This window comes from Gymnodraco acuticeps, unplaced genomic scaffold (genome assembly GCF_902827175.1).
Source record: "Gymnodraco acuticeps unplaced genomic scaffold, fGymAcu1.1, whole genome shotgun sequence".
NCBI lineage: Eukaryota > Metazoa > Chordata > Actinopteri > Perciformes > Bathydraconidae > Gymnodraco > Gymnodraco acuticeps.
The window spans coordinates 1716496-1739126 of record NW_022990513.1 but is presented as its reverse complement, the minus strand read 5'-3'; the positions used below and the strand labels follow the sequence as shown (position 1 = coordinate 1739126).

At 40.5% G+C, this 22631-nt stretch overlaps 1 protein-coding gene across 1 annotated transcript in view; it reads left to right on the top strand.

Moving 5' to 3' along the window:
• Positions 1-22631, top strand: part of LOC117553230 (polypeptide N-acetylgalactosaminyltransferase 18-like) — a 347581-nt gene that overhangs the window by 15396 nt on the left and 309554 nt on the right. The gene's annotated exons all lie outside the window — the stretch shown is intronic.

Sequence of the window (22631 nt, the reverse complement as noted above, 5' to 3'; positions counted from 1 at the left end):
CATAATAAAATACACAACGGCTGTAGCCTGATATGCTTTAGGAACTTTAGGTGTGTGTGGTACAGTGTGTAGGTGTGTGTGGTACAGTGTGTAAGTGTGTGTGTGGTACAGTGTGTGTTGTACAGTGCGTAGATGCGGCGGACAGACGGGTCTCAGTTGGTTTGGTGTCCTCTGCTTACTTTTAATAGGCCTACTTGTAAATACAACTTTTGGCCCGTAATTTCAATTCCCCATTTCAGCGACCAGAGAGAGAAGGGGGGGGGGGGGGGTTGGGATATATCCAGTCTCTGATTGTGTTACGTTATTATGAGAGTGCTCTCATACTTTAAATTGTATATATTTATATAAATATATTTGTGTGTGTGTGTCCGCATCTGTAGCCTATTATTGTCTCATTATACCGCACTCTCAATGAATTCAAAGTAAATATATGGGGGAACAATGTTCAGCTGATCTAACAGAGATTATAAAATACAGCGCTATGACAAAACACTCGACAGCTGATGCAGCTGTTGCCACGTAATAATGAACGGACGTCGCTTTAATATGACTGCTCAGAGGAGAGGAGTTCTCATTTCTTTAAACGTCTGCTGCTTCCCCTCCTCTCTCCTCGGTTCCCCTCCTCGGTCCTCTGCTCGCATCTCCTGTGGGCGGGTCTAAGTCTCGAGGAGCGGAGTCGAGGAGGGGACATTTAAGAATTGAGAAGCCTCTCTTGCGTCTCTCCATGCTTCCCTGGTGGGAGGGACTAGTCGCAGGGAAACGACGCAAGTGAGGGACGCAAGGAATCCATTTAACCGAAGTGAGAAGGACCCACAGCCTCGCCGTGTCCCGCGTCTCATGCATGGATGTATAATAAGAACTGGATACAGCGTGGGAGGCGGGGCCTCATTCATTCCTATGAGAGCTGCTCATTAGCGCATGATGATAAAATGGCCCAACTTTTGAGAGAGTGAAACGTCACAGATTACCCGGCATGCCTGAGAAGTACCCGTATGTGCACTCATAGAGCATGCGCAACTTTAACCAAAATGCTCGTTCACATCAAGCACGTCAATTTGTGTACACGTAACAGCACCGTGCGTTCATGACAGCATGGTAATAGATTGTTGTTATCATGGATTTGATATGAACGAGGCGGCAGTTAGCAGCTAGCGGCTAGCTAGTAATGATGCTAATGTTCACATCAATCGTTATGTACTTATATTACGCTGTAACAGGATCTAGTGATATCCAACAGAGCTTCATTTAGCATGAAATAATGATTGCACTATATATAAATAAATATATATATATATATATATATTTATATACAGTGCAATAAGCTTCTTAGTGCAATACGAAGCTACAGGGACGTTAATAATGTCGGTAATATTAACTTTATTTAATACAACATTTACGGTACAAGATTTAATCATACAGCCCATGTAGTATGATAATGAATTACAGCAAACATGTGCAATATATCCATTATTACAGCTCCGTGGGATGGCAGTAAGACGATATGGGTCCGTTCTTATTGTGCATCCATGGGTAAAGATAAACGCAACTCACATTGGTTTCTCAAACAGCATCTCTGTAAACTACGTGTATTCACTGAATTTCACTCTCTGCCTTTAACGGCTCGTTGTAGCTCCAATAGCTTCAGCCCCCACCCTTCCTGTGAGCACAGTGTGCTCTGATTGGTCGGGACACGTAACATGAACGTGCCGGGCGGCGCGGTCCCGTGGGTTAGATGCGCGTTCATAATGCAGAGGGAAATAACTCTCAGAATAACGTTATTAGCACATTTTTACAACTTGAGGAACGAATGTTTTTAATAAGGGCTATACAAGTGTTCATACTGGGTAGTTTATTTAGTTTAAAAAAAATTATCCAACGAGTTACAGACCACTCTTTCCCCATGTAAGTCAATGGGAAAAAGTGTTTCCGGGCCTGGCCACCAAACCGAAGTGTAGTACCGCCGTTTGGCCAGCACGAATATTTTCATCTGAGTCCGGCGCACTTCCTGGGGGCTTGGTCTCAGGGAGGAGAAATCGGCAGAGCTGCAGCTGAAAATATTGAGTGTGTGTGTGAGGAAGTCCGTGGATTGGTCCAACCAATCCACGGACTTAACGTAACGGCTCGGCAGACGTAACGTAACGGCTCCACGGATTGGTCCATTTGGGTATGGGCACAGCACTGTACCCAGGAAGAAAAAGAGAAAAAAACAAGGCGTTTTGGGGCAGCAGGTTTTCTGTGTTAGAGTTTTACTCGCTACAGGGTGTACTTTGAGGGTTTGTGACTCTGCTGACCGTTTACATGCAAAGTAGGGGTGTAACGGTTGACAAACATTTCAATTTGGTACATAGGCCTACCTCGGTTTTTAGGTCACGGTACGTTTTCGGTACAGCAGAAAAAATTATCACACAACATAAAATATTTTTTGGGTTTTTTTTTGTTATTATTAAACTGTGAATAATGTATTCACTCAAATAAATACATACAATAAACATTAAGGTGCACTGGTGCAGCATTTCGATGAACTGAAATAATCTGTATTTGAACTTTACTGTACTAGTAGGCCTACTCACAAAACATACAATATTTGTTTTGAGTTTTTAATTATTATTAAACTGTGAATATTCACTCAAATAAATACAAAATATAATAAAATAAACATTAAAGTGCAGCATTTCGATGAACTGAAATAATCTGTACTTTAACTGTACTTGTTTGACATTAGGACGTGCTTGTCATTGTATTTTCATGTTTTTTTAAAGAAAGATGAACTTGTCCACATTGCTTGCCGAAAAGGCAGATCTGCTGGCACTAACAATGTCTCCTGCTGTGGAGAACACCCTCTCTAGGGACAGAGGTAGCAGATACAGCCAGGTAGCGCTTTGCTAACACGGCAACATAAGGATATTTGGCGTTTGTAATAGCTTTGGCTCGGTCTGAACTTTCTGCGAGTGGTGGAGGCTTAAATGCTAGTGGGAGTTGGGTTTGCACTTCAGTCTTTTTATTTTGGCACCGGTGATATTCACGTTCGGGTGATGCCTTTTCAAATGAGTGTGCAAGTTTGATGTATTGCCAGCCGCGTAACCACTTTTAGTTGAACAATGCAGACAAACAGCTTTGGTTCGGTCCACCTGTCTTTGTCCTTCATCCTTGTACGTAAATGCGAAACCAAAATGTTCCCAAACCGGAGACTTCAATGATGCTGGAGGATTTTCGAGCTCAACTTTATCTGCGTTCGCCATTTCCTCAAATTACTGACTACATTGGAACGCATCCCTGTGACCAGCTCTCATAGTATGCCTCTCGTCCAATTAAATTACTTGGTCACTCTATGACGTGTTGAGTTGTGATTGCATTCAGAAAATATGTTCTTGTTTTTGGAAAGATCAGGGCTGCAGTCCAATAGTCCATTTAGCTTAGGAACCTTCCTAACGGAGTGAAATGACCCGGAAGTCCCTCAGTGGCAGCCGTGATAAGTGCCGTTCCAATTCTCTAGATCAGGGGTGGCCAACCCGCGGCTCTTTGCCTAGTTTCATGCGGCTCTTCAGTTCATATCGAATTGTATATGTGTGAGTTTGGGGGAGAGACATTGACTCCTGACTAGTGTTGCACGGTGTACCGATACTTGAAAGGTACCGCGATACCCTGCCGTTAAAAACGTTACGATTCCGCCGTTTCATTAGTATCGGTACTTTAAGAATGACGGGGAAAAGTACTCCGGTGAGAAAGCGCCGTTTTAATAAGAGCCGTGTGTGTTCAGCGCTCTGCTTCCACTCCCTGCACTGCAGCCTTGCCTGCAGTCCCTCCCTCTCAAGCACGCTCTAAGTCCCTCCCCTCTCAAGCACGCTCTAAGTCCCTCCCCTCTCAAGCACGCTCTAAGTGCCTCCCCTCTCTCGTGCACGCGCTAGCTGCCAGAGCATGTGAGAAAACGAGAAGCATGGCTGCAAGTGGGAGTGCAACTGCCGCTGCGCCTCGGCTTGTTGACAAAAAAGACGCCAGAAGCGAAATTTGGAAGTATTTGAGCTATATCTCTGACAGTGAGGGCAAGCCTACGGACACCACGAGGCCTGTCTGTGAGAAATGTATTAATTTTATTTAATACGAATTCTTGTCATTTATTTTATTTATTGTTCTCATTGTTTAAAAGTTTGTGTTATGGTTCTGGTGTGAAATAAAGCACAATAATTACATTTAAGACTGTTTCCCTTTTTTTAAGAAAAGTATCAAAAAAGAATCGGAATCGCAATTCTTGACTTGGTATCGAAACCAAAATGTTGGTACCGTGACAACACTAGCTACTCCTGACAGTTAAACCTGATATTTAGTAGGTCTGTTAAGTATTGAATGCTGATCATTCTGACGTAATTTGGCCGGTCAAAGTTGTTTGGGCTCGGATAAAATCGCTCCGTTACTTTCGTCCCGTGTTACTTTCGTCCCGGCTCTCCCTATGTGTGTATGTGTGGTGTCAGGTGTCAGTATGAGAGGATGACAGCGCGTCTAATTTTGATGTGACCCAAGAGCCAATCACAATAATACCTGCGATGCAGTGAACCAATCACCTTTGAGGGGGGGAAAACCTATCGTTGATTAAACACTATCCAGTGTTTCCCCTACCATTGTGTTGGAGGGGCGCTGCGCCCCGCCAACGGAGCCCCGCGCCCCCCCCTGAAATTCAAGGTGTTTCAAAAATATATATAATATATATTTTTTAAATATATATATAGCACCAAATTGCAAATAATCTATAACTACTGTCACTTTTCACATTGAACATGTGCTCTTTTATTAAATAAACTAAACGCTTTCATTTTAAGTTGTGAGTTTAGTGTTTTTGACCCTAAGAAACACTGATGCAATAATCAATAACAATAATCCACAGCTCCTCTCTCTGCTCCAGAGGATTTAAAAAATATATATCCCAATGCCACAAAGATGCATCAGTGACGTGGTTGACATCTTGTCTCCAGAAAACAAAAAACTGAAACAAGCGTTATCAGTGACTGTGTGTTTGATGTGGCTCTTTGCAGTAACATAGAAAAAATGTGGCTCTTAACCTCTGACTGGTTGGCCACCCCTGCTCTAGATGATAGGAAAGGAGGTTTCAAACTTCCTTTGTAACCTCCTTTAGCTTAGGAACCACTGGACCTCCCTTACCGAAAGGAGAGGAGAAAGTGCTGCCCCACAATGCATTGCAGCCGCAGCATTTGCCATCACACAACAGTCGGCCGTTCACGGAAACAAACGATTATGACGGAGAAATTATATCATGAACGTTACAGTGCTTATTAAGCATTTTAAAACGTATGTGGTAAGTTGCCAAAGTGCTTTGTTTTGAACGTTCATCAGTATTATAATCAAAAAGAGAAATATGAACGTTAGTTTTTACTGAAATGATCAAATAAAGTCAACATTTCACAGTCTTTACTGAGCTGTGTGGAGTTTGTTCAACTTTTAAAAGATGTTTGAATGGTGATATACACAGTGATAGATGGTAAGGACTAACGTTTATAATAAATTCATTTGTATTGATTTTAAGATCTTTTCATACAATCATACGTATTGGGATCATTTGTATTAATGTGGACCGGAGGGAGAGGGTGAGGAGCATAAGTTTCACTTTCCTTTTTTATTTCAATTCCAACTTTGGTCATGAAGAATATGTTTCTCTGTTGTCCACGTTCATAACGCATAAAGCAACAGCATCAGAGCACGGTGCAGAGTCTCTAGATGAGTTTACAGTAGTCCCTCGTTCTTATTAAACATCCATGTTGTAGTCCGCTGTATAGAAAACTGTAGTTTCCATAGTTTCCCCACAGCAGCAGACGCACATTCATGACGTCCGCTGGCGCATCACAAACACGTCGGATAGTGAAAGTGCAGTCGGATTCTCTAAAGTACCGCAGTCTCTTCTCCTAAGTCCTTTTGAATTCTCCTATCCACTATCCCTTAACCCCGTGACGTTTCACTCAGAGGTCAAGGGATAGACGATAGGGTTAGACGTTAGGAGCTGATTGTTGGACTATTCGACTGCAGCCCTGGTACTTGTTCATTCATTGACGTTGCTGAGGGCATGTGATTGGCTGAAAATGCAGGTGTGGTGTTTTTATTGATTCATCATATGAAAAAAACACCAATAAAGACAGAACAGAGAGTCGGTTTTAAATACAAAATGCTGTGATGAAATATAATTAAACTCCAATAAAATGTGTGATTATGAAAACAGAATAATGAAATTATATTTAAAAAATGAGTGGAGTTTAAACAATTTCTTTAATAAATTAATTATATTTTAACGCTTTATTCATATGATTATATATTTCAATATGATTTTTTTATTTATATTCTATTTAACATGTTGGTGCTTCATAACCTGTCCTGATTCAGTTGTACCATGGATCTTCCATGTGGTGCTGAAGGTGCCAGGTGTTCCTCTGCTGAGGAAGAGGCTCAGTGAGGAAGAGATCGGGGTCATGAAAAAGTGCATATTTTAACACATTTGTTTAAAGCCACTCATTCCCAGGGCTGCTTATGGCACTTTTCCACTGCAGCACGTAGCACGGTTTCTTTTGCTTTTCCACTAGGGGTAGTTCCGGCTCAGGGCTACTTTTTCACCTTTTTTCTGGCCCTCCAAAATCGAGGTTCTTACCGGGCCAACAACCGGGCTGAATGTGCTAAACTAGTGACGTAAACACTCTCAACTGCTGATTGGTTAGAGAGAATCGCTTGCAAGGGGGCTACAACCACAACAAAATTAACATAATTTACCGTGATTTAATTGTAATACACGTTTCAAAGACGGCAGGCGAAAAACCTTTTAAAATGCGTTTTTCTGAATGGAGATCGGATCGATCAGGCTAAGCTAACGTTGTATATGCTCCGACCGTCCACACTCACAACAACGGCCTACAGACATAAATAAACCGACTGTATTCGCCATGACACAGGCAGTCTGTGGTTTGTACTTGTTTAACTTGTGTCTAGTTTCTGAACAGATATGAGGAGCTGTGAGCTCTGAGGGCTAACAGCTCCAGCTGATGTTTTGGTTTTGTGGTTCGCATTGAAGATGACGTCACGGCAGTTTTATGCAGCGTCGCTCCGCCTGCCGAACAGCTGATCGCCCCGCCTACACTGCGTTACTATAGTTACTGCCCCAGTAACTAAACTGTAATGGAAACGCAGCATAAAGTGAGCCTGGCCTACCAAGGCCTAACCATACCGTACTAAGCCGTGCTAGGTCCTGCAGTGGAAAAGCGCCATTAGATGTGAGCGGCACAAACATCTTACTTTCAGTCTCATGCATCTTCAGAGGATATGTCTCCTCACATGTGATCCATGCTCTGCATTGTTTGTTTATGTTCTGCCAAGTGCCGCTTATTTTTAGTTCTCTCTTTGTGAGTCAAAGCCAGTTGATCCACACTGACAGTCCACTCAAGAGGATGAGTGTGTAGGGTGCACTTATGAGACTGTTTGTGTATTGCGTAAATTGTGTGTGAGCTGTCATCACCAATGAACGCATCTAACACAGAAGTCAGCGCCTGCCTATAGAGCCGGTGTATCATTGCGTGAAGAATACCGTCACTGTAAACAATGCGACGCTGTAACACATAGGTGCACAGGGACGGAGACACATACTTCAACATTCACAGCAGCTGGTTCACCCCTAGGTAAAGGGTTACATGTGAAATCAAGTGACTTATGTTCCTGTGAATGTAAAAACCTCCCTCAAATCAGTGGAACGCAAAGGGAAGGTGCCGGGGAGCGTGTGAAGCTTGAACAAATCTACCTCTTGTTCTTCATCTGTCAGATGGAGGATGTGTGATGCTTTCAATTCCAGAGCTGTAACTTTGTTCAGATGAAAGCCTGATGATTTTATTACACCTCCTTTGTATGGTTTGCGTTGCTCTGATCCTTGAAGGCAGTGTGCAGATTATTAAGTACTGTTTGAGGGGAGCCCACCCTGTCACTGAACGTTAGAGATTTGTGATGCAGGATCCAGAATAAAGTTCTTGCCTCACCTGCTTAATGGAACGGTTAAATATGATCACCAGACACATTGGAAAAACTTTATTTGATATCGACAAAACGTATTATCTTGTATATGGGCTTGTGTTTTACAGATTTTTAAAAGAAAGCTTAGTTGCTACATTATTTGACTCAAGTCAAAATGTTATGGGAATGTCTTATCAGTGGTAATGGTTAACATTGTAAAACTTCTTGAAAGGGTGCTATATTAAACAAATCAGAGTTCTCCTGCTCTCGGAGCTGCTGCTACTAACACCCAGCCAAAACATTCCCCTGTTCTTCCATGATGAGGGTGCCTCCACATTGCATTTATTTGTATTGCAACTTCCATGCAACCTTTGACAGTCATCTAGAGCAGGGATGGGCAAATGGCATGCGGCCCCCGGGACCCTGCCGTGTTATCTATGATTACTAAACGCTTTTCATTCATAATTTCAGTGGGAGGGAGGGGGAGCGGCGCTGAGGAATAGCAGAGTGCGGGCTGACAGGTGTCTGTGTTGACATTCCCCTTATTGTGCGTCAGCAGAGACAGGCTACAAGTGTCTTAGGTTCAAGTTAGACAACTAATGTCTGTGTTAGTGTTCATGACTTAATTAATTAATCTCAATGCATACACTTTTTCCGTGCTTTCCAATAGTTTAAAAATAGTTTTATTCCACTGTTAAATAACCTGTTCAATACAAACATGCCACTTGTAGAAATTTAATAACATTTCTGTGAACTGACATTTGTTTAGTGAGCTTATTAGAGGATGTTCCCTGAAAGATTGGCAAATGTCAATGAAGATGTCCGACTTAATTTGTTAATAATTACATGTTCCAAGTGAATCTGCGGCCCCCTGGTGGCCAGTACATACATTATGTGGCCCCCACCACCATCCAAGTTGCCCAAAGTAGTAGTAATGATCCCGCTTTCGTCTCATTAGTATGCATGAAAAGTGACATATGGACACGCCCCCGATTATGTAAATGAGCTAAGTCCCGCCTCCCATTGTTCGAGATCCTTTGATGTGAGGGGTGAGGTGTCATCACACGTAGGTGTGAAATGCCCCCCTGTGTAGCGCCTTTGTTCGAGATCCTTTGATGTGTGTTATAACAGGTAGGTGTGAAAAGCCCCCTGGGTAGCGCTTTTGTTGTCTAATTCTTTGATGTGTTGATTAAGTCTCTTTGAAGTTGTGTTGTATGGCCCCTGCCCCCTCACACCCCTTTGTAGTCTAGTCCTTTGATGTGTGTTATAGCAGGTAGGTGTGATCTAAGCCGTTGATGTTAATCTATGTGTTGATTAAGGCAGACTCTTTGAAGTTATGATGTCTGGCCCCTGCCCCTCAGAGCCCTTTGTTGTCTAATCTAATTAGCCTTTGGTGTTTGCCCTTTGATGTGAGGTGTTATAACAGGCAGGTGTGACTTCACACTGGTGTGTTATAAGCCTTTGATGTTAATCTAGGTGTCTCTTTGAAGTTATGCGTGAGACTGTCTACCCGCCCCCTCCCAGGCTCTCCCCCCCTTTTCTACCCCCTTCCTGGGGCTATGACGCTAACAAATAGTGGGGGGTGGAATTAGATGAAGATAGAAATATGCTCAAACTAAATAAAAAGACAGGCAATTCCACTTACCAAGTCACCTTTTTAAAAAAGAAAAATGGCAAGAGACGCCTCGAATGGGGTTTTTTAATCAGCCTGTGACAACTTACCGCCATCCGTCCGGAGCGTCAGTCAAGAAACGAATGCAGCAGCAGCAGCAGTGTGGGGGGTTCAGACGCCGAAAGATCTGTGCACAAACTTATCTCGTGCCCTCTTTTGGTCATGTGCGCGTTCATGTGTGCTGGAGGAGGGGCTCTGTAAGGAAGTGGCAGATTTCCCCCCCGGTTTGACTGCAAAAGACTCTCACTTTTTTACAGAGGGCTCCGCCTACCACTCAACATAACAAGCCCCGCCTTTCCTCTACAACCGGGCCACATACGTCACATACGGTGACACAAGATATTTGCAGTAAAAAGCAAAGAAAATGCAGACAGCATGCGAGATCAAAGAAGAGTTTTCACCGCTGCCCCTCAAGGTGGAGGAAGAAGAAGGAGATATTTCCCCGCCGACAGAAGTAAGAAGAGTCCTGACAAGCACCGTCTGGGAAACTAAAAGCGGACCATCGGGGCGATGGTATTACCGCGCAAGCCGGTTGGTGACGCGGGGGGAGGACCCCTCTGATGATTTTGTTTTGGAATATTTCAACTCTACATGCGGGGTTTTTTTCAGACATCCTTGCGGGTGTCTCTGACTGCTTGGCAGAAATGATTGATGGAAAATCTACAAAGCTTAAAGAACTTTTTTAAACAGAGTCAGACATCGATCAACATTATACTGGTGAAAAAAGACTCTCAATTTTGCAGAGGACTCCGCCTCCCAATCAACATAACAAGTCACACCCTCCTCACCAGATCATTTAAAACTAAGGGCCCCTCAAAGAAAAGCAAAGTGTTTTCTACCTATGTAAAAAGAGCGTCAGGGTTGTGTTATCTCTGTATCAAGATTATGTGTTTAAAATGAATTTTGTGAAAAATACCAACTGTGTGAGAGATGTCATAAAGACACTCATTTTAACCACAGTGTTTGTTCTCTACAAATGTTTTAAGATTGTTACAAAATGTAAAAAATAAAAGGTCTGGAGACAAAATTAATTCAGGTGACTGTCTTTATTAGGAAAACAAAAATATAATACAAATGGTTTAGGGGGTACAAATGTAACCATCTTGGACTTAATAGTGTAACAAAATACTTTATCTGAATACATTTTTTCTTTTTAAGCGCACTTTTTGAAATTATTTATTTGTTATTTCAGTGGAACAATCCAGTTTTTGTTAACATCAATGCTTTTTTCTCTTTTCTTGTGTTACTAAGATACTTTTAGACACACTTTGGCGTATGCAACACTTGTTCAGTTAAACAAGGTTTTTTCTTTTCTGATAACCTTACATATTTTAGTTATTTTCTGCTACCAAGATACTTTAAGATACACCTTGATGTACGCAACACTTAACAAAAGGGTATAATATGAAGTACTTGGTAAGGAAGGGGTTTTTCTTTAAGGGGATGCAAAACTTTAGAACAGGGTAAAATATTCATTAATTTGTAATGAATTGAGTTTTCTTTTCTTTTTGGATTTTCAACATACTATTTGTACACAATGACTTTTCCATATTTCAGACAAACTATACTTTTTTGACTTTTTCCGTAAAATCTTGACAAACTATTACTTATTCTTAAATGTTGACCTATTGCTGCTTGGTTGGAGATGATAGATGAAAAAGCTACAACGCTTAAAGAACTTTTTTTTTTTAAACTCTCAATTCTATAAATGACTCCCCCCATTCAACGCAATAAGCTCCACCCTCCACTCAGCAAATCATCTAAAATGAAGGACCCCACTAAGACGACCGTTGTAAACTAGCCATGGAGCTGAGAAAAACCAAGACTCCCCCCGCGAGTTGCAGCCAGAAACAGACTCCTGGACTACCATCATCACCACCATTTTGGACACCCGAATCTTGCAATACTACTGCTGTGATTTTGCTCCTTGGGCCAAAACGTCTCTGTTTATGGACACAGTGAAATCGGTGTTGGTTGATATTGTGGAGAGGGTGATACATCGGTACAGAGAAGAAATATGCAACGGGTGCCGAGTCAGTCACCCCGGCCAGAGGCAACACGATTTTCTGAATGACATGTCCGATTTTTACTTCAGAAACAATTACAACGCGTTAATGAAAAGACTCTGGCTCACCGACTTCATTACTGAGATCGACCAGACTCTTATTGATAAAGACATTTTCACGGATGATTGGAGGATCCAAGGCGCTTCGGAGGCTTTTCTTCACAATCTCAAAAATTGCAGACGCCTCAAGGAGAGACTTGAAAAGATCCATGCCGAGTTGGATGGAGAAGAAGAAGCCTAATAACCAGCAGTTGACTGAAGCCAGCGACTTGTTCGATACATTGACTTTTTTTTTCTTTAAAGTAAAATAAAAATGGGAAACTACTATGCAAAACGCTCTGTATATATTGATCAGAATGTAGTCAATACCCTTTTAATAAGTGTGGTGATGAGGACGATTGAAAACAGAACGAGTAGTGACCCCTGTGTAAACAGAATGGCTGAAGTTTGTAAACTAGAAGACATTTTAGATATCGTTCGTTCTGGCAGTACTATTCCGGGTCATTGGGAAACGATTGTAAACTAAACATTTAAAGTGGTCCTCGAATCTTCATTTTCCGAAACATTCTGTAACATTATCTCAGAAATGAAACAAACATCAAAAGTGTATCATGTGCTCTCAGTGTATGCTCTGTTTGTAGATGTAATGCATCTTTGTGTCGAAAGCAGCATACACGTGAATATTCTGACTCAAGTGAAAAAACTCCATCACGATATTTCCAGTAATATGGGGAATTCTAAGCTGGAGACGGTTCTGGGGATGTTGCAATCAGTATAACTATTTGATTTTTGTGTGTGAAAAAAAAAAAAAAAAGTGTTTTTTTTACATTTAAAAACTGTTGTCTTCATTATAGCAAGGGGAGTGTGTCTGATACATGTGTATTACAGTCCTTCTTTTTGTGTTTTTCAGTGTTTTCTGTGTGTCTGTACACACAAAGCACAAATCATCTGAAACAAACCCTGAATCAAATGTAGAGAGGACCATTAAGAGTCAGATGCTTGACGAAATCTACTAATACAAAGTACTTCATTATCTACTTTTCAGCTTTTAAACACAAAAGTGTATCTTTCAGTAACTTTCTGAGAGAATTAAACATAAATCTGTCAAATGTTCAAAACAGCCTTGTTTAACTGAAATAGCCTCAAAATCACAAACTGCCATTAAGAGTCAGATGCTTGACGAAATCTACTAATACAAAGTACTTCATTATCTACTTTTCAGCTTTTAAATACAAAAGTGTATCTTTCAGTAATTTTCTCAGAGAATTTAAGCATACATTTGTCAAATGTTCAAAACATTATGTTTTTTCTGTCAGACCTTGTGTGCTGAAATCTACTCAAACAGAGTACTTCATGGTAGTGGTCAGCTTTTAAACACAAACTTGTATCTTTCAGTAACTTTTTGAGAGAGTTAAGCATAAATCTGTCAAATGTTTCAAAACAGCCTTGTTTCACTGAAATAGCCTCAAAATCACAAACTGCCATTAAGAGTCAGATTATTAACGAAATCTACCAATACAAAGTACTTCATTATCTACTTTTCAGCTTTTATACACAAAAAGTGTATCTTTCAGTAACTTTCTCAGAGAATTTAAGCATAAATCTGTCAAATGTTTCAAAACAGCCTTGTTTCACTGAAATAGCCTTAAAATCACAAACTGCCGTTAAGAGTCAGATGCTTGACGAAATCTACTAAAACAAAGTACTTCATGGTAGTGGTCAGCTTTTAAACACAAAAGTGTATCTTTCAGTAACTTTCTGAGAGAATTAAACATAAATCTGTCAAATGTTCAAAACAGCCTTGTTTCACTGAAATAGCCTCAAAATCACAAACTGCCATTAAGAGTTAAAATGCGGAGTCCTCTGCAAAAGTGAGAGTCTTTTTTCACCAGTATAATGTCTGACTCTGTTTAAAAAAGTTCTTTAAGCTTTGTAGATTTTCCATCAATCATTTCTGCCAAGCAGTCAGAGGCACCCGCAAGGATGTCTGAAAAAAACCCTGCATGTAGAGTTGAAATACTCCAAAACAAAATCATCAGAGGGGTCCTCCCCCCGCGCCACCAACCGGCTTGCGCGGTAATACCATCGCCCCGATGGTCCGCTTTTAGTTTCCCAGACGGTGCTTGTCAGGACTCTTCTTACTTCTGTCGGCGGGGAAATATCTCCTTCTTCTTCCTCCACCTTGAGGGGCAGCGGTGAAAACTCTTCTTTGATCTCGCATGCTGTCTGCGTTTTCTTTGCTTTTTACTGCAAATATCTTGTGTCACCGTATGTGACGTATGTGGCCCGGTTGTAGAGGAAAGGCGGGGCTTGTTATGTTGAGTGGTAGGCGGAGCCCTCTGTAAAAAAGTGAGAGTCTTTTGCAGTCAAACCGGGGGGAAATCTGCCACTTCCTCACAGAGCCCCTCCTCCAGCACACATGATAATAATAATATATATATTAAAACTTTCCTCGTTCTTAACATAGACTATATTTATGTGTTGACTTTACTTTAAAATAGCCGCTCCACTGTGCGAAGAGGACAAACATAAGGGATTTATAATGGACACAAGCCTCACCACAGAGACTGTGCAGCGGTTTGTTGGTTCAACCTGACATACATGTGCACATTGATATATGATCGTCAAACACACAGACACACGAGACATGCCAAACACACACATGAACCTCTTTCAGATCCTTAACGCAGTAAAGTGCAAGCTGCTAATGAGACACCCATGCATACAATTGTCTAATCTCATAAGCAGGAAGTGTGTAAAGAGGTAAGGTAATCTGGTATTAGGCCTATGTGTGCCGTTGTAAAGTTGCTTTTTTTACGTGTGTGTGTGTGTGTGTGTGTGTACATACACACAGTGTCCTCCTCCAGTTTTTGGCCTGTCACATACATGTCATGGTTGGCCTGGGATCAGTTTCTCTCTGTGGCAGGCTGCATGACGGAGCCTGTTCATATTTCAGACACGCGATGTGTCCAACACAGAATTGAACACTTAGTGAAGTTGCCACTGTCACTCACTGTCTTCCTGATCTAAGTGTATATCCAGCTTTAATAAGCCCCTACAGGGACGATTCTCCCAAGTGGCTGCCCCATGTCTGGAGTCCTCCACTGAGGCTATTGGACTATGAAAGCTCTGATTGGCTTTGGTTGTTTGCTAAATGCTAACGTTAGCCTAGCCAAATAAGTTACTTTGATGCTTGCATGATCTTTGGCTTTGCTATCATGATAGGCTGCGCCGTTATTCCATAGAATAAAGTTAAATAAATTGTATAAACTTCCAAAGTATAAATGTGCAATAAAAGAAAAAACAAGATATACAGTATAGAATAAGAAATTATATTAATATGTCCAATAAAGATAACATAAAAATAATAAGGCAGGAAGGACTTCCTGTTTGATGGCCACACGTACAACATCACGTTTCTGCTAATCTGTATCATCTGCAGCTAAATACCAGATTCCAGATCACTCACAGTGAAGTTTCCCTCCACTTAGTCATCTCAGGCTGAAGGAGCAGCAGGAACTCTCTGAGCTCTAATGATTTGTATCTTGTTGCACTTACGGCTCACCCTGAGGGTTACTATTTTATATTTTTCAAAAAGTTTCTTTGTAAGAATTTAAAATGGCTTTGCAATTATAACAATAATTGTACATACATTTAAAATAAATCTTTCTGTGGATTAACTTTTTGGCTTGAAAGCCATTTTCAATCATGAATTAGCACAGTTGACCATCTCCCATCTTTAGTGCTGACCTTCGAAGGAACAGAATGGATGAATCTTTTTGGTGCTTTGCATTATTATAAAAAAGAGCAACTGCAGACGGTTACACATAGGAAGTTGGAAATTTAAATACAGTGTCGGAACTCATTGTCCTTTTAACAACCATGATTATAGCTCAATGCTGTCTTAATTGATATGAAAACTGTAGCTTTATTAACACAGTGAGATTGAGATGTCACAAATGAGACAGCCGGATAAAGACAGCTTGAAACTTGAGAGTGAAATCTTAATGGCAGCGGTGCTCCATCATGCAGAGCAAGCTGAGACAGCAGGGATACAGTGTCAAGAGTCCGGACACTCGGCCTACAACACGGTCTGTGGAACAAATCCTTGGACTCTCACAAACATATTTTGTGAGAAGGGTTCTTTTTTATGTTTCCTCAACAACAAATGTCTGTTGGACATAAAATGTTCCCTGACATATATGTGCCTCTGTTCATTGGTCACTTCTGGAGCCTGTGTCTCTTTCCCTCAGGCTGCAGTAAAAGAGGGCTTTGCTGCTGCTTATCTGTAGCTTTCTAAAAGGTGCTGTTATCTCGGGAAAGACGAAACTCTCACCGGAAACAATTAAAACATGTTGACCTTTTTCATTATAAAGCAGTGATCTGTAGATTGCTTTTTTATCTTCATCATTGCAGCACATTTCTGTGTAGTCATTCCTGTGCTGGGGTTTTTCCTTGAAAAGGACTTTTTGCGTAGAGGGCGCTGCGTTTTAATCTGTTGGCTGCCACTGCTCATACAGTGCATCCGGAAAGTATTCATACCCCTTCCCACATTTTGTTATGTTACAGCCATATTTCAAAATTGATTAAATTCATTATTTTCTCAATATTCGAGACACAATACCCCATAATGACCAAATAGAAAACCTTTTAAAATATTTTTTGTAAATGAATTAAAAATAAAACACTCAAATATCACTTAAACATAAGTATTCACACCCTTTACTCAATACTTTGTTGAAGCACCTTTGGCAGCAATTACAGCCTCAAGTCTTCTTGAGTATGATGCTACGAGCTTGGCACACCTTTCTTTGGGCAGTTTCTCCCATTCTTCTTTGCAGATTGTCTGGCAGGAGGCGTGTGGTGCAGTGGTGTTTGGATCAGGGGGTCACAGGTTCAAACCCCACTGCAGTCAGCATGTCGTTGTGTCCCTGAGAAACTTCACCCCAAAATACTCAATACTGTGGGCCTATTGCCCACAGTATTGAGTATGGAAGTCGCTTTGGATAAAAGCGTCTAACAAGTGACATGTCATCTAATGTCTCAAGCTCCATCAGCTTGGATGGGGAGCGTCGGTGCACAGCCATTTTCAGATCTCTCCAGAGAAGTCCAATCGGGATCAAGTCTGGGCCCCTCAAGGACATTCACAGACTTGTCCTGAAACCACTCCTTTGTTATCGTGGCTGTGCGCTCAGTAGTGATGGGAATTCTGGCTCTTCTTTGTGAGCCGGATCATTTGGCTCGGCTCACCAAGAAGAGCCGGCTCTTTCGGCTCCCAAACGGCTCTTCAGTTTACCACATATTATACCTTTTATAATTCAATCAAATGTAGCCCTGTTTTGACTAATGATTTATATATGTAGCCTACACATATATCACTTAAATTATTCAATACATCCTTTGTACTGAAGTATTCAAAAGTAAAAATGATTTGCTGTGGCCGATTGTTTTCATTGCATTTATAGACCCTTGTACCTCTCTGATACCACCCAATGAATGCACTGACATTTTAAAAAAAGGGGCTACTGTATGGACATTTTAAAATTATATTTAAAGAAAAGGCCCTGACAAAACAGCAGGGCTCTATTTCAGTATTAACTATAGAAAAAAAGACAGCAACAGCTGACATCAAATCTTTGCTGAGCCTCAGGATAATCATAAATAAATGTGAAAATAAATGTATTGCAATGCTCAAAACAGCAGCATCCAACCGTCTCTAATCCTTGGATATTACATGTCACTGCATGCATGCACGGAGCAGCTGTAGTGCGGAGATCATCATATCATTCTGTCTTGTATTACGTCCACATTAAGGGGACCTGGAGACAGTAACATACAACAACCAATAATTATGAGGGAGTCAGAGTAAAGGTTGACAAAAGGTTTATTTCTTAAGCCCTAACTGAACATAAATTGAACAGAAATACTCTTCGTGGGAGGAGGAGTCAAAGGAGATTGTGCCAAACAAAAGAAACAAGCATAACAAAACCAGGCCTATCTCTACATCTATCCTTTGAAACCAAAACTCAAACAAAAACCCTCACTAACTAAACTACTCAGAACTGGACAAAACAGAATACAGGGGTGGCAACAATCCGCTAACCTAGTGTGTATTAACATTAGTTACCTACGTGATGAGAAATGTACAGGGTACCCCAGACTTACCTAACTCCCCCACCTCTCAACACACACACATTAACAACGGTTAGAACAAAGTAGAATGAGCTTCTAAACAAGGCAGTCAATTGCAGGCTCCTCAATCAGCAACAGGCCCAGGGTGAGAGAAGGAGAAGACTTCCTGGGTGCCTCCTTTATGGTCGGCCCTGGCTGCTGATAGGCCAGCTGAGTGTGAGAGGATCCAATCAGCCATCAGACTCAGGTGCACAGGCAGATACCGATCAGCTGCTGATTAGCTGTGCAGAAGACAGGGAGAAGAGAGAAACACAGGAGGGAAGGAAAACCACACAAGTACAGCCTGCCTGGCACGTAACACTCCCACACATATAAATCCAAACAGTATGTTTGGACCTGACAATGAACATTTTCTATTTACATAGCACGAGATAGTGCATCGGCAAGAACATTATCGGCCCCCTTTTTATGGCATATGTCAAGGTTGTAGTTCTGGACAATCAATGACCAACGCATAAGGCGTTGATTGTGGTTGTACATCCTTGAAAGAAACACCAGGGGATTGTGATCAGCAGAGGTGGGACCAAGTTATTGTTTTGCAAGTCCGAGTCAAGTCTCAAGTCTTTGCGCTCAAGTCCGAGTCAAGTCTCAAGTCTTTGCGCTCAAGTCCGAGTCAAGTCTCAAGTCAGGATGGGCAAGTTGAAGTCAAGTCCAAGTCCTAAACTTTGACAAAACGAGTCATAAACAAGTCATTATGTGTTTGTCACCAAATGTAATGACATCGATCAACAGAATAATACTTAATAATCAAACTGCTCTTTATTAGTCACATTAATAATGTAATAATCCATTTTCTCTCTGCTGGTAAAGTAACGTGTTTTCTTTCTATTTTAAGAGGGATCAGTAAGGTTAGGCTACCGTGACGGTTTGATTCAGAAGGAGTTTAATGTATAAGATCCCAGAATGTTTATTTCCACTGTGTACAACATGTTATAAGGGACCCACAATCTATCTTTATGCAAGGGATAATGTGCAGCGAGCGGACTCTATGGGGAAAAGAACACCTGCATCTAGATCTCTCTGCAGGTGGTACTTTAACTATATTTTGATGCTAATACTTTTCTACTTTTACTTGTAACATTTTGAATGCAGGACTTTTTATTGTACAGGGTTCCTGCAGGTTTCGCCAACTCAAATTTAGGACTTTTTAACACATTTTTAAGACCACTTTGAATAGAATTTAAGACCTATTTCACGGCAATAAAGTATGAAGGAAAATTGATATGAAAGAAGAAATACGTCCCATAATCACTTACAAAGTAAATGTATTCATGTTCAACATAAGAACGATGACTGAACATAACAGCATAACAGTACAGAACTGTGTTAGCGTGTTAGACAACAAGTGTGTATGTGCTTGAGTGTGTGTGTGTGCTTGAGTGTGTATGTGTTAGGGCTGTGCAATTAATCATATTTTAATCGCAATTACGATTTTGGCCTGCCACAATTACGAAAACAACATAATCGAAAAAAACGATTATTTTGCTTTGCTAGGTTGTGACAGTGCACTACAACATATTTGATCTAATTCATTTTTTAGTAATGTATCATTTAATTAATTTTTTTATTGGTTTTTCAGTTGAATTATACGTTCAGGGTAATCAACAGTTAAAAAGATACTGTTGAAATTATTATTTGTTTTAAAGTTCAATAAATGGATGTTTTCAAAGTCAATGAATAATCATATTTAATAATTATGATATTAATTATTGGCCATAATCGAGCAGCCCTAGTGTGTGTGTGTGTGTGTGTGTGCGTGCGTGCGTGCGTGCGTGCGTGCGTGCGTGCGTGCGTCTGATGCCCCTTTCACACCAGCGCTTCTTCAGCTCCGACTCGGAGCTGGAGCTGAAAAGCGCCGGTTTTTCCTGTTCACACCGCAGCGGCGCCGGCTCTTAGATCGGGAATCCGGTTCACTTCCAGCTCCAAAAAATTGTGGGTCTAGAGGCAAGAGCTTCGGAGCTAAGAGGTGGCGTCGCTTACGTCTCTCTTACGTCGAGGCGTGCAGGAAACTAAACCCACCTCCCCTGAACATGGGTCGACTGTCATGCCTGCCTACAAGCAGTAGTGCTTATAAACACACTTTATAAAGTCAGGCAACACTAACCAGGCTTCGTGTGATTCTGTTTATTTGTACCTTACCTTGACCATCCGTTCACTGTTATTGATCATTGTGGAGAGAGGCAGACGTGTTGTTTTGTATTATAGCAGCTATCGGATGGAATCAATACGTGGGCTGCACAGGTTGTCGTGTCCGACTATCACAAGTAGAATCATAATAAAAATACGCCGGTAAAATGTGCCTGTAGAAAACGGCTTATGCCACAATAGGATAGCAATAGCAGGTAGTCAGTTTAGCTTCGGTTGCTATGCTAACATCACCCATTTTCAACCCAGTCTCACGGCATTTCGTGTTCCCCAACACGATTTGCCCCTTTTTTTTCGTGTTGCACAGCACGATTTTTTTTCGTGTTGCACAGCACAATTTTAAAAGCAATGTATTTCTATTGCCTGCAGTACGTCTTTTTCTCCGGTCGGGTCGAGGAAGACCGGAAGCTGTGTGGTTCATAAAAACATGTTCTTACTCAATATCAAGCCACAATTATTGCTTTTATTTTAAATCGTATAATTTCGGACTTTTGTTGCCGTCTGTGAGGAAAATAAATGGGGCTCAGAGCCTCAGGATACTGAAATATGTATTTTTAAATATTTTTTGCCTTCTAATTTGTTATTCTTTTCAAAATAACACACTGTTATTTACTCACCAATAACACACAATTATCCTTGCTTTTATTTATTGGTTTAATTCCATAATCTCGGGCTTTTTTGGCATCCATCAGGGACTGAATTTCAAAATAAAATATCCGGAAACAGACGTAGGACTATAAGGGACATTTCGAGCGTCATTGCGATTGTCAACCTTTCTGAGTTTAGGATGGCCGAAGACACTACACTACACTACCCATAATCCCCAGCTATCGTTTAGGACTACAGTCCCTCGTAAGGTTACGCAGAGCGTCAAATAGCTGTGTGAAATGGAACGAAACCACGCCAGACTATCCAAAACTGGAATCGAACGCCCCCCCAGAACTACACATGCTGGATGCTGGCTATTGTGTTTCGCCAAATGTTCTATGGGACGTCTCTACTGAACGTTTTCGTTTTTCCCACAATTAGAAGTTGCCAGTATTAAACACATTGGCGTTATCAAATGTAAAACTATTATATATTATTTATTATAATTAATAAATGGGTGAAAATCGCTATATATACCCACATGACAGCTCATTGTTACTTTGTAATTCTACTCCACTACAATTCAGAGGTTAACCTGGTATTTTTACTCCACTGCATTTATTTGAGTTACTTTGCAGATTCTGATTAATTATGTGAAATATAAACAACCCTTAAATCAGACTTTAGTTACACCTGAGTAAAATTCAGGTAAGGTGATTGTCAAGTGCCAACAATCAGGAGAGATATTTGATAGTTGGTGCTTGAGAAGACTAAACATGTATCTGCAATTGACATGAATGGAAACGAGTAATAAAGTATATTCATTACTCGTTATTCTCTACTAATAGTTAATTAAAGACTGTATATTATGGCTATTTTGCACATCCCTTTCAAGATTTTCAAAGGTTTATTGACATATCATATACACAACTACAGTGTAGTTATGCAATGAATGAAACACTTGGGTCACAGGTTCCTCATCAGTGCATTACAAGACATCTATCAATATGTGTGTACCTCCACCATTAAACTGTCATATTCTGCACATTTCTTATTCTATCTACATACATACGAGTATAATTCATATGTATAATATCAGTTAAAATAAGTGCTTCAACATAGTTAACATTGCAGGAAAGCAATATATTAGACGTTAAGTACTTTGTCAGGCTTAATATTTATCTGTAGATAGATACCCCCAACGTTTTTTTCTTATTTAAAAGAAGACCTTCATCTGTTATTTAATGTTTAAATAAAGGTTAATTCGTTTTTCTGTTTTGCACCTCCTCCTATTAATATGTACATCCTGCACTAAACTGTTTTATTGTAGAGATCACTTTATAGTATCTTCTTGATTTTTTTATATTCTATATTTCTATATTTATACTTTCCCTCTATGAAAGTATGTACTCTTAATATTTTTTTAATCAAACACAATAATTCAATAACGTGCTTTAACCACTAGATGCACACAAATGTTTTCCGGATTTCATATCATATAAACACCAAATCCCAGCATGCATTGCGGCTAAAACATCCAATAAGCGAGCTTAAAACCATAGCTGAGGATCTTGGGTAATGCCTATGTCCGGTTATTTTTATTTTGAAATTCAGTCCCTGACGGACGCCAAAAAAGCCCGAGATTATGGAATTAGACCAATAAATAAAATCAAGCATAATTGTGTATTATTGATGAGTAAATAACAGTGTGTTATTTTGAAAAGAATAACAAATTAGAAGGAAACAAATATTTAAAAAATACAGATTTCAGTATTCTGAGGCTCTGAGCCCCATTTATTTTCCTCACAGACGGCAACAAAAGTCTGAAATTACACGATTTAAAATAAGAGCAATAATTGTGGCTTGATATTGAGTAAGAACATGTTTTTATGAACCACACAGCTTCAGGTCTTCCTCGACCCGACCGGAGAAAAAGACGTGCTGCAAGCAGTATAAATACATTGCTTTTAAAATCGTGCTGTG